Raw genomic sequence first — 11,779 nt, forward strand, 5'->3', positions numbered from 1 at the left:
TTTAAAGGGAATTACAGTGAAATGAAGAGTGCCCTCCAAAAATTCACTCAGCGAATGAATTCATTCATTCAGTTCTCTTGGAACTTCAGAATGTGACCTTATTTGTAAACAGGGTTTTGCAGATACAGTAAGTTAAGATGAGATGATGCTGGATTGGAGGTAGGTCTTAAATCCAACAGGACTTAATGTCCTTTTGAGAGGAGACACAGAGGTCAAGAGACACACAGAGAAGACCATGTACCAACAGAGGCAGAAACTGGGGCGATGTGTCTACAAGTCAGAGGAACGCCCCCAGAAACCACCAGAAGCTAGGAAGAGGCCAGGAAGGGTCCTTCCCTGGAGCCTTCAGAGGGAGCATGGCCCTGCTGACACCCTGATTTCAGACATCTGACCTCCGGAACAGTGAGAGAACACATTTCTGTTTTAAGATGCCCAGTTTGTGGTGCTTTGTTTTGGAAGCCCTAGATAACTAATAAAGCAACCCAGGGAATGAAGACAAAGGCGAATGTCATCAGACTCATTTCCCAGGGACTATCCATTTCACCCCAAAGTCACTGGCATTTCTTAGCCCACGACCTAAGCAGCAGTGGTTAGATGTAATGTCTGAGCATCACCGGGCACACACAGGAGAAGGATGGGGCCCGTCTCCTCGCTTCCTTTACGATTCCCAGTGCTGGAACGATCCCGGGGAGGTACTTCAGAAATGTTTCTCCCAATAGCAGGACTCACGGCCAGTCCTAGGAGTTCAGACAGTGAGGGGTGAAGCACTTTGTGGTCTGTGAGCAGGTGACTATTATTCAACAGTCTACGCCCTTGCCAAAAACAAGCCAGCTACTGCCGCCTGGAATTGCTCTACATTGAGGTTGTTGGAGGAGGGGGGAAATGACCTCCACTTCTGGACAGCGTGCAGACAACCTGGACAGTGTCGCCTCCACTCCTGGTGGTTCTCACTCTGGCCTCGGCTGACTCTGGACCTGCCCTGAAGCTGAGGAGGTTTCTGTCTAAGGCAAGTGGTGATTTGGATTCTGCCTAGAATGGCTCGTGACACTGCAAAAATAATTCTTCTGTACAGTTCACATTGTCTGGCTCCTGTACAAAGAATAGCTAGTGTACTCCTGCGTGGGGGATTGCAGAATCAGAAAAGACATGGCATCTTACAGCTCAGTGATGCCACGAGAACATGGCCAGATCCTCTGGGCCCTTCATTACTGTCTCCCTTTGAGAGAAAAAACCAGCTAGGGTGACAAAGCCATAATTCAGAGAAGTTTACTTTTTTATGTTTATGTATTTGTTTGTTTGTTTATTTTGAGACAGAGTTTCACTCTTGTTGCCCAGGCTGGAGTGCAATGGCGCGATCTCAGCTCACTGCAACCTCCACCTCCCAGGTTAAAGCAATTCTCCTGCCTCAGCTTCCCGAGTAGCTGGAACTACAGGTGCCCGCCACCATGCCCAGCTAATTTTTGTATTTTTAGTAGAGACAGGGTTTCACCACATTGGCCAGGTTGGTCTCAAACTCCTGACCCTGTGATCCACGCACCTCAGCCTCCCAAAGTGCTGGATTACAGGCGCAAACCACCACGCTTGGCCAATTCAGAGAAGTCTAACAGTCTTTCCCTTTTAAGGATTGTTATCAAGGGCTACAGAACAGACAAGTTTCTCCTCTGAGCAGGTGGGATGAGGTTTCTGTTTGCCCTCAACAACATCACGTTCTTCTAGGAACTGTATATTTAAATCAGTATCCAGCAGATCTCTCCTCCTCCATTGTAGAAAGTATCAGATACTCATTAGAATCACTGTGAAATAAAGAGTAAGGAAAACTATGTGAAGTCTTTAGTACAATGCCTGAATTAAAGTAGGAACTCAATCAAAATGTGATCCCCGCCCCCTCTCAAACCTCCTTTATGCCAGAAAATCAGTTTATTCTCAACCGTGGCCATAGGAGGCTCCAAGTCTTACCTGTAACAGTGATCAGTGTTTTAACGTTCCCTGGTCATGCCCCACGGGGAACATGCTCTACGCTGCAGATGGAAAGCAACAGAGACTTGGCTTTGGTGAGGGGAATTCAGCTTCACAGTGCAGCTGCTATGCCAGTGCACTACTACTGGTTGGCCGTTCTAGAAATTTTGGCTCAAAAAGCAAAGAGGAAGTGGTGATGAACAGTTGCCCGTCTGAAAGGACAGTGACTTCAAATGGGAAAGAGAAGGGCTTTGATCTCCCTCAGGAAACATAGCCGTGGCAAAATTCAGGCTGGTGACCTTCAGATGCATCACTCCAGAGGCCACACCTCCCTGCAGGCGGTGGAGGGATTGCAGGTGAGGGAAACGTGTGCTTGCCTTTCTGCCATCTCCTGGGCAGTGCTGAGGTTGAAACAAGTGCCTCTGGGCAACTGAGTCAGGAACACACATGAAACTCCTGTTGGCCCCTTGGAACAGGTGATGTGCATCTCAAGCACAGCTCATCTATTTATATATTCTTAGATAGAAGTGCAGTAGGTATAAGGTCTTGTCCCATCTTCAGAGTCCAGGACTCTGTGCTGGGTGCACGGAGAAGAAAAAGTGGAATGAAAAAAACGCTGGCTCCAGAAGCCCAGCAAAGAGGTGCTGAGAAGCAGTGAGCACCCTCTGTGTGCAGTCCCTGACTTCTCAGGCTGCAGCGTGAAGGGCTCAGAACCTGACCTTTGAGTCAGGTAGACTCAAATTTATGTGACCTCAAACTTCTTTGTCTTCAGTAAGTTCCTTAACTTTACAGAGCCTCAGTGTCCTCCATTATAAAACCAGAACACCACTACTTACTTGAGGGGATCCCTGCGTCAATTAAATGAGGCAACATAGGGGTAGTGGTCAGTACTGTGAGCATAGTACTGCTCAGGTACTGTGAGCAGTACTGCATAGGTCAGTACTGCTCAGTCACTGAGAAGTTCCTGTCTTTTCTTGGCTGCTCTAATCCTAGAGGTAACATTTTGTTGCTTTGTTCCTCAGGGTGAAATGAGAAACGGGAAAAGTACCAGATCAAAACCCATGTGGCTGGGCGCGGTGGCTCATGCCTGTAGGCCCAGCACTTTGGGAAGCCGAGGCAGTTGGATCACCTGAGGTCAAAAGTTCGAGACCGGCCTAGCCAACATGGTGAAATCTCATCTCTACTAAAAATATAAAAATTAGTCAGGCGTGGTGGTGAGCACCTGTAATCCCAGCTGCCTGAGAGGCTGAGGCAGGAGAATCATTTGAACCCAGGAGCCAGAGGTTTCAGCGAGCCAAGATCGCAGCACTGCACTCCAGCTTGGGCGACAAGAGCAAAGCTCTATCTCAAAACAACAACAACAAAACCTTTATGGCTCATTCATTGCCTAAAATAGCCAATTAGGAAAAACATCAGATATAGCCAGAGACTAAAAATAATTTCTTGGTACTGTCCACATTAGGATTTAATTCATCCTGGCCTAAAGTTTCAAACAATAAAGCTTCAAACACTTTCCTCAGGAAGGAAATTAAAGAGAAGACTGAGCAGGAGAAAATGAAGGTCTGGTTTAAAACTCAATCTCCTCTTCCCATCTCTACCAAGGCTACCCCAAGGACCCTCTCAGCGACATTCCAGGGGGGACATGCCGGTGGTGTTGGTGACAGACTCAGCTTGAACCTCACAGCATGTCCCCATTTACTGATGATTTAGAGGGTGTTATAGGAAACTTATCAGGATGATGGATTGGATCTGTAAATTCACAAATAATCAAGATGATTTAGTTGTGAACAGGAAGTATGAACTGTGGCTATTTACCCCAGGGATTCCAGGATCAGGTGCACAATGTCAGCAACATTCGTGTTCCTAGTTTGAAAGATGACAAAACTGTGTTGCAGTGAAGAGGGACTAATTGCCCCTTTTCCCCCTTCCCAACTCATGCCCCATGCCCCCCAAGTCCAACACCATGTATGTGCCAGAGAGGATCTAGTGACAGATGACATGTGAGACTAGGAATGGAGAAAAGCTACTCGAAACCCTTGGGGCTTATGCTCAGCACCGAGTCCCAGAGCTGTGCCCAGCCAGGTACATTACAGTGGCCTACAGGGCCTGGCTGTCAAGATGCCGCCTCTTGGCCTAGACAATGTGTGAGCACCAAAAACTGGAGCCATGTGGTACTCACTGATGACAGTCACTGCAGGATGCACTTCCTGCATGTCAATCTGCGGAGAGGTGCTGCTCAGGGAGTGACGGGGCGCAGACCGGGTGTGGCTGCAGCATCGGATCTGGGACTGAGTCTGGGACCGGGCATCCCACTTGGTGTCTAGGACTTCCGTCAATTTACCCGTATCATGCATCTTCCTCAAGATACTAGTGGGATAAGAAAGAAGGAAAAATAAAGGTCACCTGAATGCCACAGCTGTACTGATGTCGAAGCTCAGAGGAGAAGTAAAGGGGAGGTCAGAGGATAGTTCCTTCAGAGAAGAAACCACACAATTCATTTCTGTTTAGGGACAGGGCATGGAGGAAAGGCCGGGGCAGGGAGAGCAGCACTTGTCCGGTGCACTGGCTACAAACACCCTGAGAAAAGAGAAGGCTTACCAGGCCCTTTAAATAACACTCACGCTTCCTTCACAAGACACCCAGAGACCCACAAGAGTTCAACTCCAGGCAGGCCAGGCGCGGTGGCTCACACCTGTAATCCCAGCACTTTGCGAGGCGGAGGTGGGCAGATCATGACATCAGGAGATCAAGACCATCCTGGCCAACACGGCGAGACCATGTCTCTACTAATATACAAAAAATTAGCCGGGCATGGTGGTGTGCACCGGTAGTCCCAGCTACTCGGGAGGCTGAGGCAGGGGAATCACTTGAACTCGGGAGGCAGAAGTTACAGTGACTCGAGATTGTGTCACTGCACTCCAGCCTGGTGACAGAGCCAGACTGTCTAAAAAAAAATAAACAAAAGTTCAACTCCAGGTATGGGCACGGTGGCTCATGCCTATAATTTGGGAGGCCAAGGCAGGAGGATTGCTTGAGCCCAGGAATTCTAGACCAAACTGAGAAACATAGTGAAACCCTCTCTCTACAAAAATATAAAAATAGAAAATGAGCTGGGTGTGGTGGCATGCACCTGTAGTCCCAGCTACTCAGGAGGCTGAGGCAGGAGGATCACTTGAGCCCAGGAGGTCAAGGATGCAGTGAACAGTGATCGTGCCGCTGCATTCCAGCCTGGGCAACAGAGCAAGACCTCATCCCCAAAATAAAATAAAATAAAATAAAATGTGAAAAAAAAAAAAGAGTTCAGCCCACTCTGTCAACATAATTTGTTAAATAGTATTTGCCATAGATCATTTAAAATGAATTCCCGGAGCCTCACTGGTGTCTTGTTGTATTTAGATCTCCCTCTCTAATTATGGAGACACAGTATAAACTTTTATTTGCAAGGAAAATCTGTAGCTATTTAACATCTGCCAGCACTCCTTGGGTCACCCTTGAAGAAATCAGATATGATCTTACTCTGGTCTTTAAACAAGGGAAACCAGAGATGATCCCTGGAGGTTCAGAAGACTCCTGAGACCCAGATTGGTTACAGCAGCTCTGTTTTACTAAATTGGTGAATTAATTGGTGAAAACAAAAGAAAAATATATTTAAAAAAAATTTTTTTTTTTGAGACGGAGTTTCACTCATGTTACCCAGGCTGGAGTGCAATGGCGCGATCTCGGCTCACCGCAACCTCCGCCTCCTGGGTTCAGGCAATTCTCCTGCCTCAGCCTCCTGAGTAGCTGGGATTACAGGCATGCGCCACCATGCCCAGCTAATTTTTGTATTTTTAGTAGAGACGGGGTTCCATCATGTTGACCAGGATGGTCTCGATCTCTTGACCTCGTGATCTACCCGCCTCGGCCTCCCAAAGTGCTGGGATTACAGGCTTGAGCCACCACGCCCAGCCTAAAAAAATTTTTAATGAGACTGTCTTACCACTAAGGATACATACATAATGGTTTAATAAATAAACTATTTGTTTTTTATTCGCCATGTGAGCTCCTGTTTCTTTGAGCTTCTGGCTCTTGCTTCTAGATTCTTGACCAGATTCCATCTTCAATAGCCCCCAAAAACGTGGAGTTACCTGAGAGTGGAAGATGCCTGTCCTGCTTGATTCTTCTTACTTGTACAGTCATCTGAGAACAAAATTCAAAAAGGACCAGTCATGATTTAAGCACGTCTTATTTCCCTGACTGCAAACAAACATGGAGTTCTGTCTGGGACCAGAGACATAACTACCTGATGCTTGATTCCAGGACACTGATGAATTTTCCCAGGTCGTGGATTGAGTCTTTAGAGAGCTTGCCTGGCAGGCTTTCCTGAGTCCCCATGAAGGTTGTCATCTCCGCCTGCTTTGCCCTGAGTCTTTATTCCCACAGATCATGAGACTCGTCTTCAGCTGGCCTCTGGACCCCTCCAGCCAAAGCCTCCAAGTCCTGACACGAGGCCACCACCAGACCCATGGCTGTCTGTTCCACTGTAGCTTCCATGCAGAACCTCCTCCCTTCTCCGAGGAGATGAGACATCCCTGTCCCACCTGCCATCAGGAGACAGCACACAACTCAAGCCTTCTGTTACTGTGTGCCCTTGGGTACTCCAGGGGAAATTCCATGTAACAAGCTCCTGAAACAGCTAATTTTCTCACCACCTTGCACTAGCACACAGAGTGCCTAAACCATGCCAAAGTCAGCATGATTCTTTATTATTTTTTTGAAGTGCACCGATGAATGTTACCTATTTAATCCCCAGAACAATCATGCAACATTCAGGGGCTGGTATAATTTTTTAGGTGGGGAAACAGAAATCAAAATAAACATTAACCTGTCGAGAGCTAGTAAAGAACACATATAAGCTAGAGGTGGGGTCTTTGGATTACAAAACCCAGCTGCCGCTGTTCCTTCTCTCTTTCTGCCAAATAGTTTCAGATAAATACCATCATCCCTGGGGAGGCCTCCTGCCCTAACATCCATACGCCGTGAGGGATGGAGGGGCTGGTGATTATCATGGCATCCTCAGCCCAGTGTGTTTCTTCTTGGAGTGCCGCACCAGCCAGCCCTGACCCTGTCATGGTCCTAAGGTGGCGATTACAAAGCAGGGCACCAGGTTGAAAAGTGACTTGTGAATAGGGGTAGGCTCCTGTGAACTCAGGACCTTGGGAGAGACTGGAAGTCTTCCTAAGCTCTGTGGCCAACTTACCCGTGCTGAATTTTCTGGCAAGGTTCTCTGCCAGCTGCCTTCCTTTGGCCGGCTGCTCGCGGAAATGCTGCTCCATACAGTGGTCAATGTTACTGCTCCGAATAGCTCCTCAAAGGTCTTTACTGTGTTCTCGACATGCTGGATGAGAAGAGGGGAGGCTGCTCTCCCGATCTGCATCTTCTGCCGTAGATGGGTTAACTCTCGAGCCTCATGCTGGATCAAATAACACTTCCTAAAGCAGAAAAAAAGAACTAAAGGTAGATAGGTATACCTGTTAGGTTATAGCACGTTAGGAGAGGGGACTGCAGAGTGTCACCAAAGGAGGCCACACCCTGAATTCCAGCGTATGTTTAGTGTCCTGAATATGGTAAAAGGAATGAAGGATGGAGAATAACAACAATCTGCATGTGATGATCCCTTCTAGGATTGCCATTTTCCCTGCTGCTTGCTGCGGAAGAAAAATCACATGATCCTATTAATAGATGAAGAAAAAGCATTTGACAAAATTCAACACTCATTAATCATAAAAACTCTCAACAAAGTGAGAACAGAGGGGAATATTTCCTTAACTTGATAAAGAACATCTATAAAAACTCTACATGAATGTCATACTAGAAACTAGATGCTTTCTCATTAAGATCAGCAATAAGGCCTGACATGGTGGCTCACTCCTGTAATCCCAGCACTTTAGAAGGCTGAGGCCGGTGCATCACAAGGTCAGGAGTTCAAGACCAGCCTGGCCAAGATGGTGAAACCCCGTTTCTACTAAAAATACAAAAATCAGCCAGGCATGGTGGTGGGCACCTATAATCTCAGCCACTCAGGAGGCTGAGACAGAGAATTGTTTAAACCCAGGAAGTGGAGGTTGCAGTGAGCCTAGATAGTGCCACTGCACTCCAACCTAGGCTACAGAGCAAGACTCCATCTAAAAAAAAATAATAATAAAATTAGCAATAAGGCAAAGATTTCCCCCTTACCACTCCTTTTCAACATCATACTGGAAATCCTAGCTCATGCAGTAAGATATGCAAAGGAAATAAACAGTATGCAGATTAGAAAAGAGGGACTAAAACTGTCTGTGTTCACACATGACGCAGTTATCTATGTATTATAGAAAATCTCCAACATGGTAAAACCCCGTCTCTACTGAAAACACAAAAATTAGCCAGGCATGGTGGCATGCGCCTGTAACCCCTCTACTGGGGAGGCTGAGGCAGGAGAATTGCTTGAACCCAGGTAGCAGAGGTTGTAGTGAGCTGAGATCATGACACTGCACTTTAGCCTGGGCAACAAAGCAAGACTCTGTCGAAAAGAAAGGAAGGAAGGAAGGAAGGAAGGAAGGAGGGAGGGAGGGAGGGAGGGAGGGAGGAAGAGAGGGAGAGAGGGAGAGGGAGGGAGGGAAGGAAGAAAGAAGGGATGGAGGGAAGGAGGGAGGGAAGAAAGGAAGGAAAAGAAAAGAAAAGAAAAAAGAAAAGCTGAAAGAACTGACAACAAAAATCTCCTGGAACTAGTAAGTGATTATGTCAAGGTAAACTCTAACAAAACACGTACCAGATCTGTATGGGGAAAACTATAAAACTCCGTTGAGAGAAATCAAAGAAGGACTAAATACACAGAGAGCTATTCTGTGTTCATGGACAGGAAGACTGAATATTGTCAAGATGTCAGTTCTTCCCAACTTGATCTAAAGATTCAACACAATCCCAATCAAAATATCAGCAAGTTATTTTGTGGATATCAACTAATAGATGCTAATGTTTACATAGAAAGGCAAAAGACCCAGAATGCATAACACAATATTGCGAAGGAACAGAGGGCTGATACGCCGGCTTCAAGACTTACTGTAAAGCTACAGTAATCATGGCAGTATGAGATTTGTGAAAGAATAGACAAAGAAGTCGGTGGAACAGAATAGAGATTCCAGTAGACTCCAAAATACAGCAGATTGATCTTTGACAAAGGGACAAGGGCAATACAATGGAGAAAAGATCATATTTTCAACAAATGGTGCTGGAACAGCTGGACCTCCACATGCAAAAAAAATCAGTCTAGACGCAGACTTCACATTCTTCACAAAAACTCACTCAAAAGGGATCATAGGCCTAAATGTAAAACATAAAACTATAAAAACTCCTAAAAGTTAACAACAGCAGAAAATCTAAATGACCTTGGGTTTGGTGATGACTTTTTATTTAGTTTATTGATCTAAAGATTCAATGCAAATATCAACTTTAATTTAGAGACAGAGTCTCCAAATAAATAAATAAATAATTTTCTTTATTTGCTGGAGTGCAGTGGCATGATCATGGCTCACTGTAGCCTTCCTTGGGTGTGATCACGGCATGATCATGGCTCACTGCAGCCAAACTCTTGGGCTCAAGTGATCCTCTTGCCTCAGACTTCCAAAGTGCTGGGATTACAGGTATGAGCCATGGAGCCCAGCTACATGATTACTCTTCAGATATAACACAAAAGGCATGATCCATGAAAGAAATAATTGATAATCTGGCCTTTATTAAAATTAAAAACTTCTGCTCTGCAAAAGACTCATCAAGAAAATTAGAAGACAACAAACTGGGAGAAAATATTTGCAAAAGGCACATATGGTAAAGGACTGTTATCCCAAATACACAGAGAACTCTTTTTTTTTTTTAAGACAGGGTTTCACCATGTTGGTCACGCTGGTCTTGAACTCCAGACCTCAGGTGATCCGCCCTCCTTGGCCTCCAAAGTGCTTGGATTACAGGCGTGAGCCACCACACCCAGCCAAGAACTCTTAAATTCAGCAATATTGAAGAACCCAATAAGAAATGGGCAAAAGACACCTCAACAAAGATGAAATATAGATAATAAATAAGAATATGGAAAGATGCTCACATCATATGCCATTAGGGAATTGAAAACTAAAACATGATACCGCTCTACACCTATTAGAATGGCAAAATCCAGAACACTGTTAACACCAAACGCTGGTAAGGATGAAGCACAACAGGTATTCGTTGCTGGTGGGAATGCAAAATAGTAAAGCCACTTTGGAAGACAGTTTGGCATTTTCTTGTGAAACTAAACATACTCTTACCAAATGACCTAGCAATCTGCTCCTCAGTATTTACCCAAATGAGCTGAAACTGTGTGATCACACAAAAACCTGCACACGGTGTTTACAGCGGCTTTAGCCAGAACTGCAGAATCGTGGAAGCAGCCAAGATGTCCTTCAGTAGGTGAATGGATACATTTTGGTACATGCCATCAATGGAATATTATTTGGTACTAAAAAGAAATGAGCTATGAAGCCATGAAAAGACATGAAAGAACCTTAAGTGTATTACTCCATGAAAGAAGCCAATCTAAAAAAGCTACATACTGTATGACTCTGACTATATGACACTATGGAACAGGCAAAACAGTGAAGACAGTAAAAAGATCAGTGGTTGCCAGGTGCTGGGGAAAAGGAGAATGAATAGGCAGAACACAGCAGTTTTAGGGCGGGGAATAGTCATTCTTTATTATAATGGCGGATACATGCCATTATACATTTATTCTTGTGTCAAAACCCATAGAATACATACCACCAAGAGTGAACCCACTGCAAACTGTGGACTTTGGGTGACGATGATCAGTCAATGTAGGTTCATTGATTGTAACAAATGTTACCACTCGGGGGCAAGATACTGAGTGGGGAAGGCTGTGTGTGTGCAGGGGCAGGGGGCGTGTGGGAACTCTGCTACTTTCCGCTCAAGTTTGCTGTGAACCTAAAACTGCTCTAAGAAAGTCTATTAAAAAAAGAAAAGAATGATCACAGGAGTATAATTTTTAAAAATATATTTGACAAAGTGGGTGTAGTGTGGGCTTTGTGAATCCAGAGCACAGGATTCTAATGTCACCTCTGCCAGAGGATATTATGCAGCTTTGATCAAATGACTATCACTTGGGGCCTAAGTGTTCTAACTTCTAAAATGAGGAAAGGAGACTGACTGACTCCAGAGGTTTGGTTTTGTTTTGTTTTGTTTTTGTTCTTTTGGTTTTTTGTTTTTGAGATGGAGTCTCACTCTGTCATCCAGGCTGGAGTGCAGAGGCATGATCTCAGCTCACTGCAATCTCCGCCTCCCAGATTCAAGCAATTCTCCTGCCCGAGCTTCCGGAGTAGCTGGGATGACAGGCGCCCACCACCATGCTTGGCTAATTTTTGTGTTTTCATTAGAGACTTTCACCGTGTTAGCCGGGCTACCTCAAACTCCTGACATCGAGTGATCCGCCCGCCTCAGCCTCTCAAAGTGCTGGGATTACAGGCGTGAGCCACCGCACCCGGCCTAAAGTTATCTTACATCTAAGTAACATTATTCTCTGGGTCAGTGAAATTTAAGGGGAATATATTGGGGAGTGACATAATGGAGCATGAAGCAGGATTTGAATCACTTCCAAAGCTGTGCAGCACTTAGGCAAATTAGTGACAAGTTAGTATTTTCAGTAACTGGTGCTCACAGGCAAATGTGTAATGGGTTAACTCCATATTATTTAAATGCTTCCAAAAAGCTGTAGGAAAATGGCCATTAAAGACAAACTGACAAATCTAGCCAACAGGCA

The sequence above is a fragment of the Cebus imitator genome, unplaced genomic scaffold (genome assembly GCF_001604975.1).
Source record: "Cebus imitator isolate Cc_AM_T3 unplaced genomic scaffold, Cebus_imitator-1.0 Scaffold831, whole genome shotgun sequence".
Taxonomy (NCBI): Eukaryota; Metazoa; Chordata; class Mammalia; order Primates; family Cebidae; genus Cebus; species Cebus imitator.